This window comes from Hydra vulgaris, chromosome 11, assembly GCF_038396675.1.
Source record: "Hydra vulgaris chromosome 11, alternate assembly HydraT2T_AEP".
NCBI lineage: Eukaryota > Metazoa > Cnidaria > Hydrozoa > Anthoathecata > Hydridae > Hydra > Hydra vulgaris.
Genome location: NC_088930.1, coordinates 48638769 through 48661457, shown reverse-complemented (window position 1 = coordinate 48661457; position 22689 = coordinate 48638769).

Sequence of the window (22689 nt, the reverse complement as noted above, 5' to 3'; positions counted from 1 at the left end):
ATATATATATATATATATATATATATATATATATATATATATATATATATATATATATATATATTTATATATATATATATATACATATATATATATTACGTTGAAAACTGTGTAAAGTTCGAATATCTTTACTATTAATTTTATTAAACACTTGGAATACATTACAAGCAAACACATAAAGTTATTTGAACGTTGCATTTGGTAATATATGGTTGAAAAATAAAAATCTAAAAATCAACATTTCAACGCAATTTTAACGTTAAAAATTAACATTATTTCAACGTTTATTCTTAATTATTTTTAAACGTTAAGGATTGGCGATGGTATTGATCCTGGTTTCAATTATTCCAATTCTAGCTCAATTCACTTCACATCACTGGATAATTGAAAAATCATAGGGTTGCATTTTCAAAGGTCTTTGATTGAGTTCCTTTGGGTGTAGAACTGACATTCTTCTCAGTTTTTAGAGTGTCTATCTGAAACAGTGCAAAGAGTTGTTATATACGAATATGGGTACTATTTTTTGGAAATACATTACTTATGGTTTTCTACAAGGCTGTGAACTTAGTCCACAACTGTTTACCATGTTAACAGTCTGCAAAATTGTATTGATTGCAAGCTGTTTCAAAATGCTATGATATAAATCTCTCTGCTTAAGCTAAAAGGTTTGAAACAGAGTCGCAAAAGCCTAATAATGCTAATGGTAAAACAAAAATCTTCTGTGACTAAATGATCTTATTATCAATCCTGGTAACACAAAAATTTCTTTAAGTTAAACCCCTAATAATCAAACTGCTAGACAGTACTAAGCTGCATTTAGATACCTTGCAAATCAAACTACTGTAAAACTTTTTGGTTTTACATCAATCTTAACCTTTAAAAATACATGTTAGTAATATACTCAAGAAATATAATTGTCTCCTACCTGTGCTTCTAAAATCTGTTTCTTCACTTCCAATAAGTCTCTTTTTACTGACATATGCGGCTCTAGTACGAACTCACCTCGAGTATGCTAGCTTATTCCTGGCTTCTACAGCAATGAAAGTCAGACGTACTGATAGGAAACTCAACTTGGCCAATAAAGTTGTTTACAAGGAATGCAAGTTATCCCTTAAAAACTTATTTGTATTTTTAAGAGGATGGTTATATGAAACTTGATAAATATGAAATCCTTATTCAAAAAAGCCATTGGAAATAAACGTATTCTATAACTTGAAGCTAGCTGCTCTGTTTCAATGAGAGAGAAAAACTTCTTCATTGATAAAAATACAGAAATATTATAAGTTAAAAAAAAAAAAGAATAAAAAGAAAAAGGTAAAAAAAAAATAACAAGAAGAACTTGTGGAACAAGCTTGAAAATGGGCCAATGGGTTTTTGCATTAATTGTCTCTCAAACTGTAAATTAAATTTCATGTGATATATTTGGGGGTCTTCTATAAAGTACGTACATAGGTACGGAAGGAGGGGTTTCCCAAAAACTAAAAAACGCTTACAAGGATAAGCATATTATAGACAGAGATCTCCACCACTATTGTTTATAAAAATATCAAGAACCTCATTTATATCAGTATAATTTAATCTATTTTTAGTCATTTTTTAAAATTGATTTTTGAGCGATCTAAAAATGCATTTAAAACACAGTTTGAAGCATTTAACTTAAGAAATTATTCACATTTTAAAGAAAAGTTTAAAGTTTTCCCTAGTTCTTGTAGATGTTTTAAAATATCTAAAATTGTTTAAGAACCGCCGTGCGGGTCACTCGTCATTTAAAAACAAATTTTATGACCCCCAATACGTGTCACTCGTCACAAAAGGGTTGACTGTTTTGGAAACTTGGAATTTTGCGTAACAAAAAAAAATTTAAGTTAAAATTGTTATTACGTCATATTGATTGTGCGCAAAAACATAAAAGTATACAATAGCTGCAGAAGAAGAACATTCTAATTTTTTGTTATAGTGAGTTTATAATGCTCTTAAAAAGTTTCGGAAATAATCTTAAACTTGAAAACTGAGCTGGATATTTGGTAAAAAATGTAAGTACTTTTAAAAATTGAAAATTACGTTTATTCTTTAAAGTTACTCGTTTACACAGCAGTGTTATGTTGGTTTATGTTATAAGCAAAAACCAACAATTAGCATCTTTTACTTTAGATTAGTTATTAGTTTGATTGGATTAGTTTATTATAAATTATTTATACAATTAGTTTATTATAAATTAATTATACAAATAGTTTTTTCTAGTTTTTTGTTGTTGTTGTTTTTAACTAATCCAGGTTCATTCAAATGTGATGTTTCTTTTTTTTCATATTTCTTTTTTCAATTGTATCTTTAAAAAGTACTCTAACAATGTTTACTTCCATATCTGCGTACGCACTTTACTAACAATGTCTTGCTAAGTTTTCAAAACAGTAAATGAGTATATAATTATGTCATTTATTGTTTTGTAAATATAGTAATCTACAGTAAGAAAGTTTTACATTGTGGTGCTGAATATGAAGATGCATTATTATAAAGCAACATTATTATAAAGCAAACTTATAGATAGCATGTATCTTGTAGAGATAGAACATCTAATGTCGGCAGTTGCAAGACATCAAATACCTGTACAATACAATATGGAAAAGTACGAATTGGAATATTTACAGATGTTAGGTTATCCCTAAATTTAAAAAAAAAGATCAAAGCAAATAACATTCATATAGTAAAAAAAATCTAATAAAAAGCTGTCGAAGTGAAGCACAAAATATAGCTGACCAAAAGTTTATCAATACTTTTAATCGTGGAGGATTATAAAGTTTATCAATACTTTTAATCGTGGAGAATATTTTAATTGTTGTAACAAATAAGTTTGAAAAAACTTTGATCTTGTAGAAGAAACGTTTTGTTTGTATACAGAACAGTCAGACTTATTATAAAAAAATTTAATTTAAAAGTTAAAGATTTGGTTTTGAAGTCATTAGTTTGCTAAGGGCACTGTTAATTAGCGTAAAGTAATAAATCAGGACAAGGATCATGTAAAAATGTGAAACAATCATATAAAATATAGTTGTAATTTCTACTCTGCAAAATATAATTTTTATTCTGCAAAGAGTGATATCTTTCTTATTTTCTATTTTCATTTTATTACAAAGTTGGAGTGATCGTTATTTTAAATAGAAACTAAGTGTACCTGACAAAATATGTAATATTAGCATGCGACGATGGTATGAAGTTTAATCTAGCACGGTTGTTTATTTTTCGCAAAAAAAATTAAAATAATTGAACTACTAAAATATTTAAACACCACCGTTTTATAAAATGCAACTATAAAAAATTACTAATGCTAATCGTTTTATTGATAACTCAGTCTAAAAAAAAAATAAAGCCGTTTGATAATTATAGGTTTAAATTGCCAAACGGGTTAAAACGTTAATTTATTGTATTTTACTTTTCGCTGTTGCTCGCGCAACGCACGGTCGTTCGTACTCACTTAAAAAACGACAAGTTATTGTACGCAAGCACAGTTTGATTATAAAAAATTTTGGACTTTCAAAACGGCTTCGGGCCTTTGCTATGAAGTTAATTTTTAGTTAACGAATAATTTTTTATTACTCATAGCGTTTTTTACCATTTTCTACGAAGATAACCAGTTTTTGGGCGATCAGTAGTGTTTTGGTAACTTAGTTATAAAGTAAGTAGAATAAATAAAGAACATAATTTTATGTATGATGCAGATTTGCTTAAAAAAAAATCTTTCTTTGATTTGTTTATAGATTTGTAAGACTTTTTACTTTTTTTTCGAGCGGTAAAACTCAAAACTTTTTATAATTTTATTTATTTGAATCTTTTATCTTTTTATTACTTTTAACTGATCTTAACGCTTAACTTTTATTCTTGTTCAAAAATCACATCTCACCATTGCCATAAAGTGACACCATTTTAGTTAATGATCTATGTAATGTCTTTATGTAAAATAAATATTGTTTTATATATAAACTGCACACAAAATATCTTTAATTTTGTGTGCAGTTTATTATTAATTTATTACTTTAATTTAGTTTATGAATATAAACACCATTTAATAGATAAAGTTAAAGCTTATTGGTCATTCAGTACACTTACCTAAAAACTTTTCTTTTTCTTAGATAAAGATCCATAACAAGAATTTAAATATTCTTTGTGGGGTTTGTAGATATTTGGCTCAAAAAATAAAATTACGCTGTTGAAACAAGCAAACAAAACAAAAATGAAAAAGTGTTTTATGCCATGCTGTCAGATGAGATAGAAAATGTTCATCCGAATAAATTTTGCTATGTTATAATACCATAAACAATATTATCAAAAGATTGACATTGTCAACACTTTATTTAAGTATGATTTCGAAACCTCATTATGATGAATGTTATTGTTGTCAGCAGGTTTAAAAACTCACTATAAGTCTAAGTTTTGCAAAATAGCTTAAACAAAATAAAAAACCTATTGACTGTCCTGGTATTGGTGAAAAAGACTGGTAATTTTCAATAATTGCGTACATTAAAAGAAGCATCGTGACAGCACATGACTCAGAAATAGATTTTGAAGAATTAAAAAATGAATTTAATCCTCATTTACAACCAGAGTAATTTATGTGGTAAAATACCAAAACAATCAGTAACTCTTAGAAATTAGAACACTTATTTTGTTTTTTTGCCTAGAAGAAAATTTCAAGGTAAGCAAGCTCAATGAAACTTTATGTCCAAAATGTAAAGAGCTTATGTTACCTAAAAAGTTGGTGACCAAAACAAACTCTTTTTCAAATATGTTAACTGTTGAGTGTAAATGTAAAAAAAAGTTCAACGTAATGAAAGAATATGGTTTACATACTAAACTTTAATGAGTATCTATATTGATAAATCAATATCACAAATAGCCTCATTGTTATCACCGACAATATCTTTATTTGCTTCTAATTTGATCATCATCGTCATCATCTTTATTGGCTTCAGTCTTGTCGTCAACATCAACAATATACTTATTTAATAAGAGATTATGCAATTTTCATTCCCACAGTGGATAATAATATTCCAAGAATAGTTGAAGATACTGCACTCTATGCTCTTAAGCAAAAGGTAGCTAAAGATGATGGACAAGTTGTTGAATTAAAAAGAGCAGCTTTTTAAATTTGTTATAACTTAAAATAATTTATTAAATTTATTATAACTTATAATAATTTATTATATTTATTATAACTTATAATAATTTATTATAAGGGGTCGGGAAACACATAATATGCCCCATATTATGTGTTTCCCAACCCCTTCTTTTCAGAAATAATATGTCATTAGAGCACTAAAATCTTAAAAAAATTTCTATTTGGTATTATTAAAAAACTCCTTAAATTTGCTCGTTGCCCCACCCTCCGATTGAGGTGTATGAAGTAGCCTAGGCACGGTCTGCATAAGTGTCTAGATGTATACTCAAGTAATTTAAAGAAAACGACTTTAAAAGCTAAAATTACAATTCTAAAGTAAGAATATCTCACAACTTGAATGTCAGCAAAAGCAAAAAACAAATTGCATCTTCGTTTGTGCTTATCATTTGCAGGTAGGGCCAACAGCACCGGAGGATCACGTGCCACCCCCCTTCCTTTTTTTTTTTTAAAGAAAATTTTGGATGTAGAGGGCTTTTTTTAGAAATTTACGATTGTGCCTTATCCCCCCCTCCCTCACAGGCATTTCAAAACCCGTGTTGTCGGCCATGCTTTATATATTATGTATATGTCCTACCCCTCAATTAGTTGTTTATTTTCTTATAAATTTTTCCAAATACACGTACACGACTATTAGATACTTAAGAGCCATGCTCGTAGCATATCGAGGGCTTGGAGCCAGAACGAAGGCACATGCTTTAGGTTGAATATAATTGTTATTTGAAAATCTTGTTGGGTATAAATGATATTTTTTCAAAAAATGAGTTAAATAAAATGGGTGTCATTTTATTATCTACATTGAACATAAATATAAGAATATGATATAAATTAAAAAAGCTTTTTATTTTTAGATACATTAGTGCTGCACCAAGCAACGTTAGCGTAATTTAGATAGCAATGAATAAAAGAAAAATAAATAAACTTCAAACAAGTTTGGTTTAACAAATGTTTGGCTTTTTATAAGAGGCCTATATTTTTTGAGATTTTATTATGTATGTGCTCTTTCCACGTTACATTTTCATCTAAAACTACACCTAAAAAGAACAAAGAACGCTCTCTTTTGACATAAGAGTTATTAATAAAAGGCTTAGGATAAGTTTTCAAATCACTTTTTCTCAAATTATCAAAGTGTACATTAGGGTTATGACTTTTTGACTTTTTTTTAAAAAAAAAAAATTCCTGTGTCATAAATTGATGAACTTTTGTTAGAAAACATTGAAAACATGTTTAATTCGTCTAGGTTTTGAAAAAAGATCAAACCTGCAGTTAAAATTACAAATTGTCATTTATTTAATCTTGTTACTGCTACTGCTAATAGATGTGGCTTTGCGGAAAATCATTTAAAGCTTGTATAGATTAGAAGTGTTTAAAACTTTAGAACATTTTGGAAAATTCCAGAACATTTTATACGACTTTAGAACATTCTGGAACAATTTAGAACATTCTGTAACAGTTAAGAATATTCTAGAACAATTTAAAATATTCTAGAACAATTTAGAACATTCTGGAACAATTTAGAATATTCTAGAACAATTTAGACTGTGTATATATAGCTGCTTATCTAATTTTATAGTTATTACAAAACCAACACATGGCGACGTACAAGCCCAGTGGGCACGGTACGTTTTTAAAACGTTTTTAAAACGTTTTTTAGACGTTTTTATAAAGTTAAAACCTAATAAAAACGTCCAAAGAACATTTTAAAAACGTACTGTGTCCACTGGGAGCCTAGCGATTGGAGCATTCAGAAGAACAAGGATGTTAGAACCAATAATCAGGTAAAATTTGAAGACTCTCATAAAAGAAGTCTCTTTGGAAGAATATTTACTGGTCCAATGACGCCTATAGCTTTTTATTAGAAAAATTTCGAGTTTTTTCAGTTTTGAATATATTGGTCAAGTAATTTTAGTCCTAATTTATATTGATCAAATTGTTTTATATAGTTTTAATTAAATCGATTGGTAAAATAGCTTAAAAACATATAGATCAATTTTAAAAATTATTAAACAATCAAAATTTTTTGAAATTTATTGGCATCATATTGGTAAAAGCTCAACTCCTGAAGCTTTATTTATTTATTTTTTTTAATTGAATTCATGTCCAGAAGTAGATTATTACCCCCATTATGTTCTGCAGGTGACGGGTTAAAAAAATTAATATAAATCTTAGTATTATGACATCTATCATCCGCTTAATTGCCTATCTTTACCTTATATTTTTGTTAGAAAATGTAGTTTAAAAAATATTTACAGTGAAAACAATGATTTGCAGAGGTAGCAAAATTTTTACAAATTTACATTTTACAAAACTTGCTAATGTAAATTATCTTTTTCAGGATATGAGAAAACTAAATTAAGGCAATGGTTCTTTATTATTAAAAGTAGCAAAGTGATTTGTTTAAAAATAAATCTCTGTGCAAACTTTAATTCTGCAGCAGTTGGCATTTGATTGGTTTGGTTTGCAAATGTTTTTTTTTTCCGTTTGGTTGCAAATATACACCGTTTTATCACGATTTAACAAAGTTATTTCTAACAAAGTTTTTTCTAACAAAGTTCTAACAAATTTCTCAATTGGTAGAAAACAATAAAAAGAGCTTTTGAACTTTAAAATCTTATAACTTATTATTTTAATATATTATAACTTATAACTTGATTGAAGATATTCTGAAAGGATTTAAAACCGGTGATCTTGTTAAGTTGAACGAATTTTATGAAACTTTGTTGGATAAATTTATAAACAAAAATTATAAAATGGATAATAATAAAGCATTGTGAATCATTTTGTTAATGACACAGTAAGAAGAAATCTGTGTGCAGAAGTTGTATCCTGTCTTACTTAAAAGGCAATTAAAAAGATTGAAATGCGCTTCATACTTTTTACCTTCACCAAACTCATCAGAATCGTACAATCTGATTAATTGTTGCATAGTAGAGTTATCTTTAAGCTTTTCACAATATACAAGTATCTTTTGACGAAAAGATAACATAGCAACTCACAGAATAAAAAATTCGCCTGCAATTGCTGCAAACTCCTGGCTTATCTAAAAATAACAGAATGATAATACCGTCGAAAAATAACAAATAAAAAAAATAAAAAATAAAAAAAAATAACAGAATGATAAAAATACCGTTGTTATTTTTTTTTTGCAAAGTATTGTTGTATTTGCAAAATTTCATGAATAATTTATGAAATTTTATGATCAGTAAAAAAAATTTTAAGTTTATTCTAATCCAACCCAGGGGCGGATCTAGGGTTTATTTCTCCTTTTTTTTTTTTGGAAAAATGACCGCCCCCCTAGCTCCATAACCCAATTCCTCCCAGATACCAAATAAAAGCTATCCCTCCTTCGTTAATTATTTGTGAACTCCCCTTCCCCTATCCACTCGGATTCATATTTTTTTAAAAAATCCATTTCCCAGGTGTGGGGGGCTACCAACGCAATGCAACGCTCCCCCTATGGAACCACCCTATTTGCATGATTTGAAATGATTTTTTTTGTAGCCATTGAGACTTGGCGATAGCATTCCTTTATAAAAATAAGAAAGCAACTTCTTTAGTAGTTTTAATAAAAATAATTTTAGTGATGTTCAGATTAGAATCAACTCTTCCATCAGCGCATTATATTGCATCAGCGCTAACAATGGTTTTTTTTTATATGCCGATTTTTAGTCAATTTTGAGGATTAATAATATTATTCACATATGACCAAAGATATTTTTCTACAGTCAAATAATGGATTTAATGGAACTTTAATTAATCTGCTCAAAAGAAACTATTTAGCTTTTTAAACTATTCATTAAGTTGCAAAATGAAAAGAAAACCAAGAGCTTTATAATTAAAGACAATTTTTTAAATTAAATATAACATTAAATATTAAATATAACATATAACATATATATATACATATATATATATATATATATATATATATATATATATATATATATATATATATATATATATATATATATAGATATATATATATATATATATAGATATATATATATAGTATAAATTTATTTATATATATATATATAATATATATGCATTTATATATATATATATATATATATATATATATATTTATATATATATATATATATATATAAAATATATATATATATATATATATATATATATATATATATATATATATATATATATATATATATATATACAAGTAAAGTTTATACAAACTCTGAATCACTGAAGCGTTCATGTTCTCACGAAAGGTTTAACTTACGATTACCATTTCCTCGCACTAATTTTTTAATAACTTTTTGAGTATCTGGAACTATGTCTCTATGTGTATACATCAATGCTAAACCATTCAAACGATCTCCAGACATAGTTGATCTTGACCAGGTTTTCAATCTGCGAAGATTTGAAATAGATCTTTCACAAGAACATGTTGTCACAGGTGAAGTTGCTAATAACTGCAAACAAACAAAAATATTGGCAAAAGTTTTTATACATGAATTGACTTTAGAGTATCAGACACATTGTTTGGAATGGGATAATTAGTGGTAGTCCAGCATATCTCCCAAAGACCACACTCTGCTTCTAAAGCTAATGGATTTGGCAAATCTTCAGAAAAAAATCTGAAAAATCTTAAAGCTCTCCTTCCAATTATTTTTTACTGATGGACCATTTAGCAAAGAAATTATTTTATCAGGGATAATACTCAAGCCGTGGAACAAAGTTAAATTGTCCTAGCCAAGCCTATCAGAAAGAGCTAAATCTAAGAGATCAACTACAGGGATAGTTAAAACGCGTTTAAAATATTCTGATGTATTCTCTGCTTGATAACTATTGGGAGTCTGCCCCGAACTTGTTTCTGTCATTGCTTATAGCTTCAAGGGAATATACTATTGGAACATACAACTCCTGAATTGTGTCTAATCCATCTAATCTTTCTAGCGACCTAGTTCGACAAACATCTCTTAGTTTTTTGTTGTTTTTTTCTTAATCAGGACAGTGTTCTGAAATCATTGTCTCGAGGATAGAATTTCTTTTAATAGAAAGATTAAAATAATACGAAACCTCTTTTATGTGGTTCATTGCATTACAGAGAAATTGAACTTCGCAAGAATTACACACAGATTGATTCAAAACATTAATGGCTTCATCTGATGAAATAGAAAAAAATATGGCAGTCTTTATATTAGAAACATTTTTATCAGAAATTATCTCACCACAACAGAATATTATTTTATTCTGCATAATTTTTGAAAGATATGATGCATTTTTCTTGTGGTTTTTAAGATGATTTTCTAATTCAGTATCACTGCCTCTAACACAATAATTAAGAATCTCCATGAAGTTTCCAACATTACAAGAGGTACTATATTGCCCAACTTCTGAGTAATACTGAGAGTCATCATTAGGACCTCTTCGAGTATGTCCATGACGGCCACACAAAATAATAGTATCAATTATCGGCCCAAGTTTTTTTTTTATTCTCAGATATCTCTACAAGGGTGTTTTGATCTATGATATCATAAATAGGTTTTTTATTACCAGCAGCTTGCCTCATAACATTATTAAAAAGACTCTGTCTTTGAGAATGCAAACAATTTATGTTCGGATCACAATGACGTTTTAAGACTGGAAAAGCATCATGAAAATTTTTCAGTGGTTCTTTAAACAACAGTGAAATCTTGTAATTCTTTGTTGGAAAATCATCTCCAAATAATACACATGGCAAGCAAAATCCACCATTTAATTTTTTAGAACAACAAAGCCAAGAAAATTTATCTAGCCATTTCATTGAAAACTTTCTATTGTTTTTGCCAAGTGGAAAATTGAAAGAATTATCTGGGATAAATACGTTCTTTACTAAATGAAGAATTTTTCCACGAAACAGCATTTTGTTACATTGTAACTCTCTTCGTTGTTCTCGCAAATTTGCAACATCAAACTCGTCAAAAGATTTATTAACAAAGTCACTTGAGCTTTCAACATTAGGTACAATTAATCATTTAATGGTATCACCACTGAAATTATCTTTGGCAGACAAATCTAATTCAGATGTTGTTGAAGCTTTAGTAGCTCCTTTAGAGGATAAAAAATTCGAAAACAGTTGCTTTTTTTCCATTGTTAGTTTTCATCAAATTTTATTAATTTGGCTGGCATCGTAACAGAAAAAAAATTTCTTTTACGCGACTCTTTAAAATCATAAACAACAAGCGGTACAAAATGATTGGGTGTAAAAGCAATCCCTGATGGTAACTTACCTATCCGACAGAACATTATATTTATTACTTTGTTTCTTGTTTTGCATTTAACAGATTAATAAAACCCTTGGCTTTAATAATCTGTTAATTGCAAAAAAAAAAACGATCAAGTCCAAATTTAGGATAATGACAAAAAATTTGTGAATTGGCAACAGATGAAAGATCTAAGATACACATAAAAGATGACCATTGATTTTCAAAGCAATTGGTAATTGCTTCGGACCGAACACATTCTTTATTTTTAGAGATAACTTGATCAACAACAGTTTTAGACAACATCATCTTTAAAATATTATCAAGAGGAAAAAAAAACCACTGTTAATTATATCATTAAATATTGGATGTTTCGAATAAAAATCAGCATTAACGAACAACTCCATTAAAGTGAGAACCCTTAAAATATCAACTAATAAATTATTTCCTACAATAACTGATGATACTGAGCTGTAGAGACAGTTACCAGATGAAGTTGATCTAAAATGAATTTGAAAACTTACTTTTACAATTAAAAATCACAAAACATACATATATATATATATATATATATATATATATATATATTTATATATATATATATATATATGTGGCTTTATTATTACGGATTTCTTGATATATATATATATATATATATATATATATATATATATATATTTATATATATATATATATATATATATATATATATATATATATATATATATATATATATATATATATATATAATTTAGTTTATTATTGCTCTGTTCTTTAAGAATATTGAGCACTCTATTTGTAGAATACACTTACATAATTAACATATATGTATATATATATATATATATATATATATATATATATATATATATATATATATATATATATATATATATATATATATATATATATATATATATATATATATATATATATATATATTGTTGTTTTGATTATGTGATAATAATCAATTTTTTCGATTTGAGAGCGATCAATATAAAGTGAAATAATCACAAAAAAGATCAATAAATAAAAAGTAAGATGAAAAAAACAACTTTTTTACGGTACTTAAAGTTTCATGCCGATTGCGGCACTCATCAGCCGTATATTTAAATCTAGAAAAGACCGTTTAAAAATACAATTAAAAAACCGTTTTCAAAATTAAAAAAAAACAATGGCATGAGTTCTGACGTCAAATAATAATAATAGTAATAATAATGACAATAATAATAATAAAAATAATAATAATATGGAAAAACATCTGTTTTAATCGCCAGTGTCATATTGGGATAGAAGAAATCTGTTTCTATGTCCACACTTAGAAACAATCTCACTCCTTTTATTCAATAAATTAGTATTTTTATAATATAGAATTTCATATTTTTCGGTGAGACATAATTTGCTAGATTTGGATGTTGGATTATATGCTTTACATCGCCTGAGAATTTTCCTCTTAACTATAGGGACTAAATTAGCTTCTTTTAACTTCCATACATGTTTTGAGAGTTCCGTATCATTTTTGTATTTAGAGATGTTAAGAGCATATAATCCAACATCCAAATCTTGCAAAATATGTCTCACCGAAAAATATGAAATTCTATATTATAAAAATACTAATTTATTGAATAAAAGGAGTGAGATTGTTTCTAAGTGTGGACATAGAAACAGATTTCTTCTTTCCCAATATGACACTGGCAATTAAAACAGATGTTTTTCCATATAATTATTATTTTTATTATTATTGTCATTATTATTACTATTATTATTATTTGACGTCAGAACTCATGCCATTGTTTTTTTTTAATTTTGTTACGGTTTTTTAATTGTATTTTTGAACGGTCTTTTCTTGATTTAAATATATGGCTGATGAGTGCCGCAAACGGCATGAAACTTTAAGTACCGTAAAAAAGTTGTTTTTTTTCATCTTATTTTTTTATTTATATATATTTATACAGTCGTATGACAATTTATTATGGCCACCCAATAAATTTTAACATACCTTGCTTATCTTTTGTTTTCTTGGCATTATAGTTCAAAATTATATAATTTAATTTATTTGGATGCATACAATGTAGTTATACGTTGACAAAATTATTCAAAATTTTATGCTGGTGTAAACACTGTCATTTTTGACAGCCATTTTGTGTGACGCCATCTTGAGACCGCTATTCTTACAGTGCACGTGGTGAATACTCTCTGTTAGTTTTGGTATATTTTTCAAAGTTATCATTAAAGTAAGTACTCAAATCGACTAATAGTACTTTAAGAATATTACATTACATAAATTAACATAAAAATATTTTTATTTCACTCAGTATTTTGTGATTAAAATTATTTTAAGTAATAATAGAAATTTTCGTACTAAAATTGGTTATTTTTTTAGAAATGGGCAAAAAAAAGGACTTATCTCTAGAAAAAAAAAGTGAAATCCAAGCACTTCTTACAAATACTGGTTTTTCCCAAAGAGGAATCGCCAGATGATGTAATGTTTCTAGAGTGTCAGTGCAGAATATCCAAAAAAAATTGTCAACATGGAAAACTTGACTCCAAAAAGGACTGGGAACTGAGGTAAAAAAAGAATTCTTACTCCACGAGGTGAAAGAATTCTTACCAAAATAGTATTGGAAGATAGGCTAGCATCAAATGATGATATCACTGAGAAGTTGGAGAGCTCTGGTATTAAGATGTCCAAGAGAACGGTTCAGCGTCGTCTACACGATCTTGGCTACAGCTCAAGACGTCCGGCTAAAAAGCCAAAATTAACGCCAAAAATGATGGAGAAGCGATTAGAATGGGCAAAAATATATAGAAATTAGACTGAAGACGATTGGAAAACGGTATAACAGATTATTTTATTAAATAATACTTTAAATTTTTTAGATAATCCATGCATTGTGGTCAATGAACCATCGTATAATATTTTTAGGTTTGCTTTAGTGATGAGAGCACGTTCCAAGTCTTATCAACAAAAGCACAATACGTGAAAAGGAAGGTTGGAGAGAAATATTTAAGTAGCTGTATTATTCAAACCGTCAAACATCCAACCTCGGTGATGATTTGGTCGGTCATTTGTGGGAAAGGAATGGGAAGGCTGTACATTGTTCAAGGGATAATTAACCAGGTGCAGTGTAAAAATGTCCTGGAACAAAGATTGTTACCCCAATTGACGTAATGGTTTGGTCCAGAGGAAAACAAAACATTCATGCAAGATGGAGCACCATGCCATACGGCTAAGTCTATCAAAATCTTTTTGAAAGATAAAAATATTCCTTTGTTGGACTGGCCGGGAAATTCGCCGGATCTCAATCCTATAGAGAATGTTTGGGAGCTATTAAAAAAGGAGGTGGCCAAGGAAATAATACAAACAAGGTGGTTCTAATAGAAATTATTATAAAACATCGGAAACACAATGCATGATTGCAGGAAATGGCAGAAAACTGCATAAAAAGCATGCCTAAAAGGGTACAGGCAGTAATCGATGCAAAAGGGGGGGTTACAAAATATTGATTGTAACTAAGATATTATATGAATATTTTTTATTAAAGTGTATTTATTCTTATAAAATGGTAATTTTTTATTAACACACAACCTGATTTTTTATTAGAATACGTCTTTGGTAGATAAAATTGTAAAAACTGATGGAAAATCACAATTTTTCTAGAGTTTCTAGAAAAAATGTATATATATATATATATATATATATATATATATATATATATATATATATATATATATATATATATATATATATATATATATATATATATATATATATATATATATATGTATATATACACACACACACACATATATATATATATATATATGTATATATATATATATATATATATATATATATATATATATATATATATGTATATATATATATGTATATAAATATATATATATATATATATATATATATATATATACATGTATATGTATATATATATATATATATGTATATATATATATATGTATATATATATATATATATATATATATGTATATATATATATATATATATATATATATATATATATATATATATATATATGTATATATATATCAAGAAATCCGTAATAATAAAGCCACAAAGTAGCTTTTGCAGTTGATTTATAGTTCAAATTGAAACATTATTTAAAATCTGTAAAAATAACTTATGCTTTGCTTGCAAAATATAAACAACATACTATGCATATTAAAACCTCTGATTAAATAACTTAATGTAAATAAAGTAGTATTGCATTATTTACATTAAGTTATTTAATCTGTTGTATACGCAAATAATAACTAACAGAATAAGTACAAGTTTATTCGATTTTGCATTTTTGCTTAAGTACGCTTCTGCACAGATATTTCGCTTTAGATAAACTTGATTAATTAACAAATGCAAGTTTTCTTCAGTGAAAAAACACAGAGAACCAACTTCAAGAGACATCTTCTTGTTAATCGCCACAAAAGTAACTATATCGCTTCTCTCTAAAGCAATTCGTAAATTATCAAAAATATTAGACATCTTAAGAAATTCAAAAAGAGCAAAAACCCTAACCTAATCTGACAAATTTACTAGATAAATGCCTAAAAAGATTATTTTTTTTTTGAAAAAGAAATTCAACTAAAAATAACAAAATTATTTATAAAAACATTTCAATTTACAAAACATTTCATGTATTTTAATATCGAACAAGAACAATGTAAATAATACTAATAATAATTAATACCGTACTATCTTCAATGTATGATCATGTAATATGACAGAATTAAAATGATAAATTAAAACACAGTCATAATGTTTAAATAGTCTGGAAAGGCAGGCCGTTTTCTAAAAACACTTAGGTTCCTCTCTATACTAGTGCTCAACTTACTTTAGAGCGCATTAAATTGTAAACATTGTATTTCGCTAAAGTTAAGTTGCGCATATTCTGGGATAAATTTTTTTATTCTTTCATATAAAGTTTACTTAGCTGGATTAGTTGATAATATATATATCACTCTTTTCATTATGTTGGTATCTTTTCTGGAAAAAAGAAAAAATCAGGTACAATTTTATCATTTTAGTTGGTTTAAAAGCGTTTATTACTGTTAAAAACTCTAAAAAATTAAAAATTTCTATCTTAAGGTAAGATGTCTGATATGCCCTTAATTCAGCATAATTACCTACCATAGACAGAAAATTATATCTTAATTATTATCTAGATAGTATTAAAAATAATGATTTGTTATATAATTTTCTACCTTGAAAGGAAAAAAAATTTTACCTTTAAAGATATAACTTTCAGAAAGTTTTACCTTATTTAGGGCATATCACATATTCTACCCTACGGTAGAACTTTTACCTTTTTTAGAAGTGAAATACTAACAATAAATGTTGTACAAATATATTTTTTTATTTTTATTAATAAGTAAAAAACTAGTTCAGTAAAAAAAATTAGGATTTTAATAAATACTTTAAAAAATAGCAATGTATATAATAGCAAATAAAAAAATGTACTTGATGCAATAAAGATGATGCAAGAGTCTGCTACCAAATATTGCATCACTAACATACATAAATCAAACAATAGAGGAAAGAGGGAAATTAGTACCGCTGTGCAATTTGTGCCAGCGTTATTGTTCTTTTTCTGATTCGTTGAAATTGGCGAAAACAGGATAAAATTAAGCCAGCAGATGAAATATGTATACTGACCAAAAAATGGCGGAATCGAACGTTAAAGAAAGGAGGTAAGTCTGTTTCCCTTTTTTTACACTATTTGATGTAATAATTGCACTGCCCTACTAGTCGTACCTTTCAGGCGTGGATATACGTAACTTATTTATATTTTTTTATGGTGTTAGCCCATCCATTCTTCTTCATTAATAAATACGTTTTTTTCCGATTCACTTTGCCCATTAAAACACTGAAGTAGAAAACTATGTTTAGTCATAGTCGGGTAAATCGTACCTGTGATGGTAGGGCAAATCGTACTTGTGGTACTAATTACCCCAACCTCTAAAGATAACAAAGGGCAGCGTTGGTACTGCTTCATGTGGGATGAGGACATTGAGGAGGATATGATCCAGTGTTTAATTTGTGGAGCATGGGTACATGTTGCATGCTCATCATCTGAGTCTCAAAATGGGTCACATGATAGTTATATATGTGAATTATGTCAATAAATATATTTTACAAATGTAGAATGAACCAGTTATTGTTTTATTTATTACTTATTATTAGTACTGAGCTTTTTTTTTCTTCATACCCTTTGGTACTTATTAGCCTCACTAGTGGTACTATTTAAACCTTCTTGTGGGTAATTAGTACCAACTTGTTTATTTTTAGTTTTTATTAGTGTGCTCTTTATTTTAATATTTACATCTTGAAATCATGATTGTTTGTTTTAGTTTCATCAATGCTTGTTTCTATTTAAAAACAAACTTTTTCCTACATTTAGTTTTATTTTTATTCATTTTTTTCTTAGGGGGTACTATTTAGCCTTCTTTCCCCTATTTAATTAAAAAAAAAGTACAATCTATTAAAAGAACATTACAGAATTCTATTTAAAAATAACTGTGTATTAAATTAAGTTACAGAATTTTATTTCAAATCTTAATTTTAAGTTTAAGCTATGATTTATTATCTATTTTGTTGAATGCAGAAAAATAATATCTCAAAGTATAAGGTTATCTTCAACTAAAATAAGATATTTCATGTTAGTTATCAAGTTTCAAAGGCACCTGTAGTGTATGATAAACTTGACTAATCTTGCTAACTTTTACAACTGTTGTCACTGCATTACAAACGTTTCTTTTGCTTTAGAAAGCAATCAAATTTGTGAACTAAATTTCTTAAAAGTTGTTGCTTGTAACTTGCGATGATGTTTCTGCAAATCGCAAGTTGTTGAAAAGGCATTTTAAATGATTCCTTTATACCTAATCCACTACATTAAAATAAGGCAACTTGTTACTGTCTTATTTAAATATGATTTATCCAACTTAAAACATACGGAAAATATATATATGTATATATATGTAAGGATGGTAAGTTTATACTGTGGAACCATATTGCTTATATATGCTATGAACACAGAGAATGTGGCTTTTGTATTTTACCTAAACTTTTGAGCATATTAAGTCAACAAAATATTTATTAAAAAGTGTTAAACTTGCTGCCTAAGTAATAAGCTTCAATAATAACAAAATAAAAAAACTAATAAAATTTTTATAGTAGCTGGAAATGTATTTAGCTACATGGGTAAAATTAAGTGGTAGTAATATGGTATTAAGTCATGCCAAAAAAAAAACAATGTTGTTAGATTTGCTCAAAACTAAATATCTTTTATATTTTGTAATATATATGTAAAATAGTAGTGTTGTCATTATTATTTTAAAATTAAAAAGACTATATTATTTTTATTATTCAATCTTGTATTGTTATTTTATTATAAAGTTACTACATCATGAAACTATTAAATATACATGAAGTATTTATTTTACTACTCTAGGAGCTAATTATATACAAATAATTAAAAAAAAAATATCTGGCTATGAAAATAGCCGTTTTAGTAGGTTCAAGTCATCTCACTTTTTCTTTAATGTTCTTGTTCCAAAATAGAGGGTGTTTTTTGAATGATGTTCTTTCTATATCAATTTAGTTTGACTTTTTTAAATCTTAAAAGCTTTCAGGTTATCTTTTGCAATAAAAAATCTATGAACTTGTATATAAAGTGTTAGATGATCATGCATATTTAGCAGCAAGCAAATACGATAAACACTGCTCAAGATACAACTTAGACATGTTAGAACTAAAACCAATTGTAAAATTAGAGGTACTAAAAACATTCCCACTAGGTCATAATAGAATGTTTTGTTTAGTAATGTAGTGGGATACAAGCTTAAATGTTGTAATATCATTGATAAAAGAGGTACCAGTCAGATAAACAAAGACAAGATTTGCCACTTCAAAACATGAAAGAAAAGTACAATTTTGGCTAAGTTTGAAAAGAAATTATTTTTCCAGAAAATATTTTGTAGAATTAGCAGTACAAAACTTCAGCAATTCCATCAAATAAATCAGTTACATTTTTACTACGAACTAAGCTGTGACGACTTCGCAACATTTGTTTTTTGTGTGTAACACGCTTTCTTTTTTTTTTGATTATCTTCCGCTTCTGAAGTCTATAAGCCAAATATGTGTTATTATGTCAAGTATGTCAAATATGTGCACTCATTACACAAAATATTAAATACTTATTCCTTAAGATGAGCTAAGTTATCTAAGTTAAAACTTCCATAAACTTTTTATTTATTATGTTGTCATATAAAATAATTTTGCATTAAATACTCCTGAAGATCAAAAATTAAAATTTGTCTGCTCTAGAAAAATAAAAAATGTAATTTTTAGCATAATTGATAAAAAAAAAGGATTTAATAATATAATAAAAGAGATGTGTCATATTTTATTTTAAAGTAATATCAATAAATGTTTGTTGATGACATGTTTCTTCATATGTAAAATCTTGTTTTGATGAAGTTCTTTTTATTACAACAAATGCCATAATTCACAAAAATAAAATCGAAATTTATAACATTCTGGAGTCGAATGAACTTAGAACTCAAGTTCTGTTGGTGGATAATGAAATAAAGGACTATCAAATCATGTTTTTGCACATTTGCTTTTTCATTCAAAATTCCTATGAAACCTTTACGTAAGCCGACCATAGAAGATGCACAGTCTATGCATTCTCCATATATTTTTGCCCATGGCAATCCAAAACTTGTAAACACCTGTTGAACTTCTTTCTTTTAGTAGTTCCTGTTAGCGGCTTTATATCAAGCAATTCCTCAGTATAAGTGAACATCACCTCAAATAAATATAGCCAATATATCAACACCTCAAATAAATATAGCCAGACAAGCTGTGTCGGACAAATCGGTGCTTTCGTCTAATGCGAAATTGGAAAATGACTCAAAACCAGCCATGCCGTCAGTCAATTTTATTTTTATATCATTAGTTATGATTTTTATACGTCGGACAACAGTTCGTCTTAACAAACTGATTTTTTTTAATTCATTTTTCTTGTCAGGACACAAAATACTGCAAACTTCTAACATACACAACTTGATAAATTTTCCATCAGCAAATTGTTGACTTTTTGAAAAATAATGACTTTTTGTTATTAAAACCATTAATTCCAATTTGCAATTAACTATAAAAATGGTTTTCACAACATCATTAGGTTGTGTTTTTTGTATAACAAACGTTTGCTGCTTTTCTTCTCAAATTTGCAGTAAGCTTCTAGATTTTGACTTTTTTTATTTGTCCTGAAGTGAGTGAATCGTAATATGTTTAGTTGAGTAATGCCTCTTTATATTAAATTCTTTCAGCACTGAAATGGGTTCATTACACAGAAAAAAAAGTAGGCTTGCCATTGTGCAAGAAAGAAAAAAAACTCTTTAAACAATTTTTCTTGAAACTGGCGACCCTCTCCGTCTACTTTTTGTTTCTTTCTACTAGACATCATTTTTGTTTATTATAAGATAAATTTAACTCTTTCCTTACCAACTGTTTTAACAAAAGACTTCTCGCTGTGACCGCATATTTTTTTTGGAAAAAATTTGGATGATATACATTGCAAACTATTTGAAATTTAAAAAGTAAATCTCTTTGAAAGCATAACAAACTATAAATTAATAAAAACCTAAACAAATTAACCTTTAAATTATATAAGTTTTTAACACGCTTTATTTAAGAACAAGAAATACAATAAGCTTAAAACAATTGTTTTTATAAATAACAACTAAAACATTAACATTAATTCCGACCTCAGGATGCACACAGTTTTTTAATTGGGTTTTTCAAAATGATCGCGGGCCAGATCAAACCTCACAGCGGCCCGGATGTTACCCGGATGTTGCCCGGATGTTGCCCGGATGTTGCCCGGATGTTGCCCTTTTCTGAAGTAGAGTAATGGTTTCCAAATGTCATGTTTATTTAATATTTATATTATTATAATATTTATTTAAATAAAACAAATACTATATATTGATAATAACAATAATAAGTTTCTCATAACTTTATTTATTTCAAAAATCTAGTTGTTTTGATTTTTTTCCATTTTCAACAAATGCGTAGCGCCACTTTTTCAAAATCACTCCATCAGATCATGTATATCTGCGGTTATTCTGAGCCTGTATAGGGTTTTAAAATATGCGTTCCGGCCACGACTAAAGTTCACACATCTTATTTATTACCCATTCAGTAAATCTAAAATCCAGTAAAATATATCTATATATCTACACTTTTTAATTGTTTCTAAGAATTCATTATATCGCAGATTTATTATTTAAATAACTCTTAGCGTTCGGTGCGTTCAACAAAACTATTTTCATAGTTATACTGATCAAAATAGTTATACCGATCATCATCTAAATATAATATATAAAAATAATATATATAAATAAATATAATATATATAAATATAAAAATATCAAGTATGAACTGCATTTTGTGTTTTCTTTTTACTGTTTTGGAATAGGTCCTGTTGGTTTAATAATATATTCTACACTTGACTTTTAATGTTTCTGGATGATTTATACAATCCAATTACAAATGTCTGTCCATGATTTACAGGAACTCTACCATTTCTCATTTCATATAAATTCTTCCAAATAAATTGCGTTAAACTACAAAAAAAAAATTATTTTTTTACCTATAGACATTAAAAAAAAAAGTCTAAAACACCTTAATATCTTCACCTCAGGACAGTTAACATCTCCACCTCAGGACAGTTAATATCTTTACTTCAGGACAGTTAGGGCCAAATCTAGAGCTTATACGTCATAGTCTATTACAACCAGGGACGGGGAATCGGAAAAAAAAGTGTGGCTCCGGCACTGGGTCTGGCCCCAAGTTTACTTGAACTTTTGGCTCTGGCTACGACTCTGGCTCTAGGTTTCTTGGAACTTACGGATTCCGCTCTGACTCCAAGTTTTTTGCTCCCACTCCGTCTTCTTTTTAAAATCTTTTAAAAATTTGAATTAAATATTTTATGTTTTAAAAAAATTCCTTTTAGGGATATATTGAAAATAGTAAATGTTTTTTACTAAATACCATTACCAGTTTTTTTCTATATATTTATAAACTAATATATTAATGAAACATTAGATAAAAATTATTTTGAAAAGCCTTTATTTTATAGCTTTTCTTTTTGTTTTATTTGCATTGTCAATTTTTTATAAAGTGTCTCAAAGAATAATTCAACCAAACAATTTTTTTCAAAAAATAAACATTTACCCTCTAAATTATACTAAAAACAAAGAATAACTGTAATA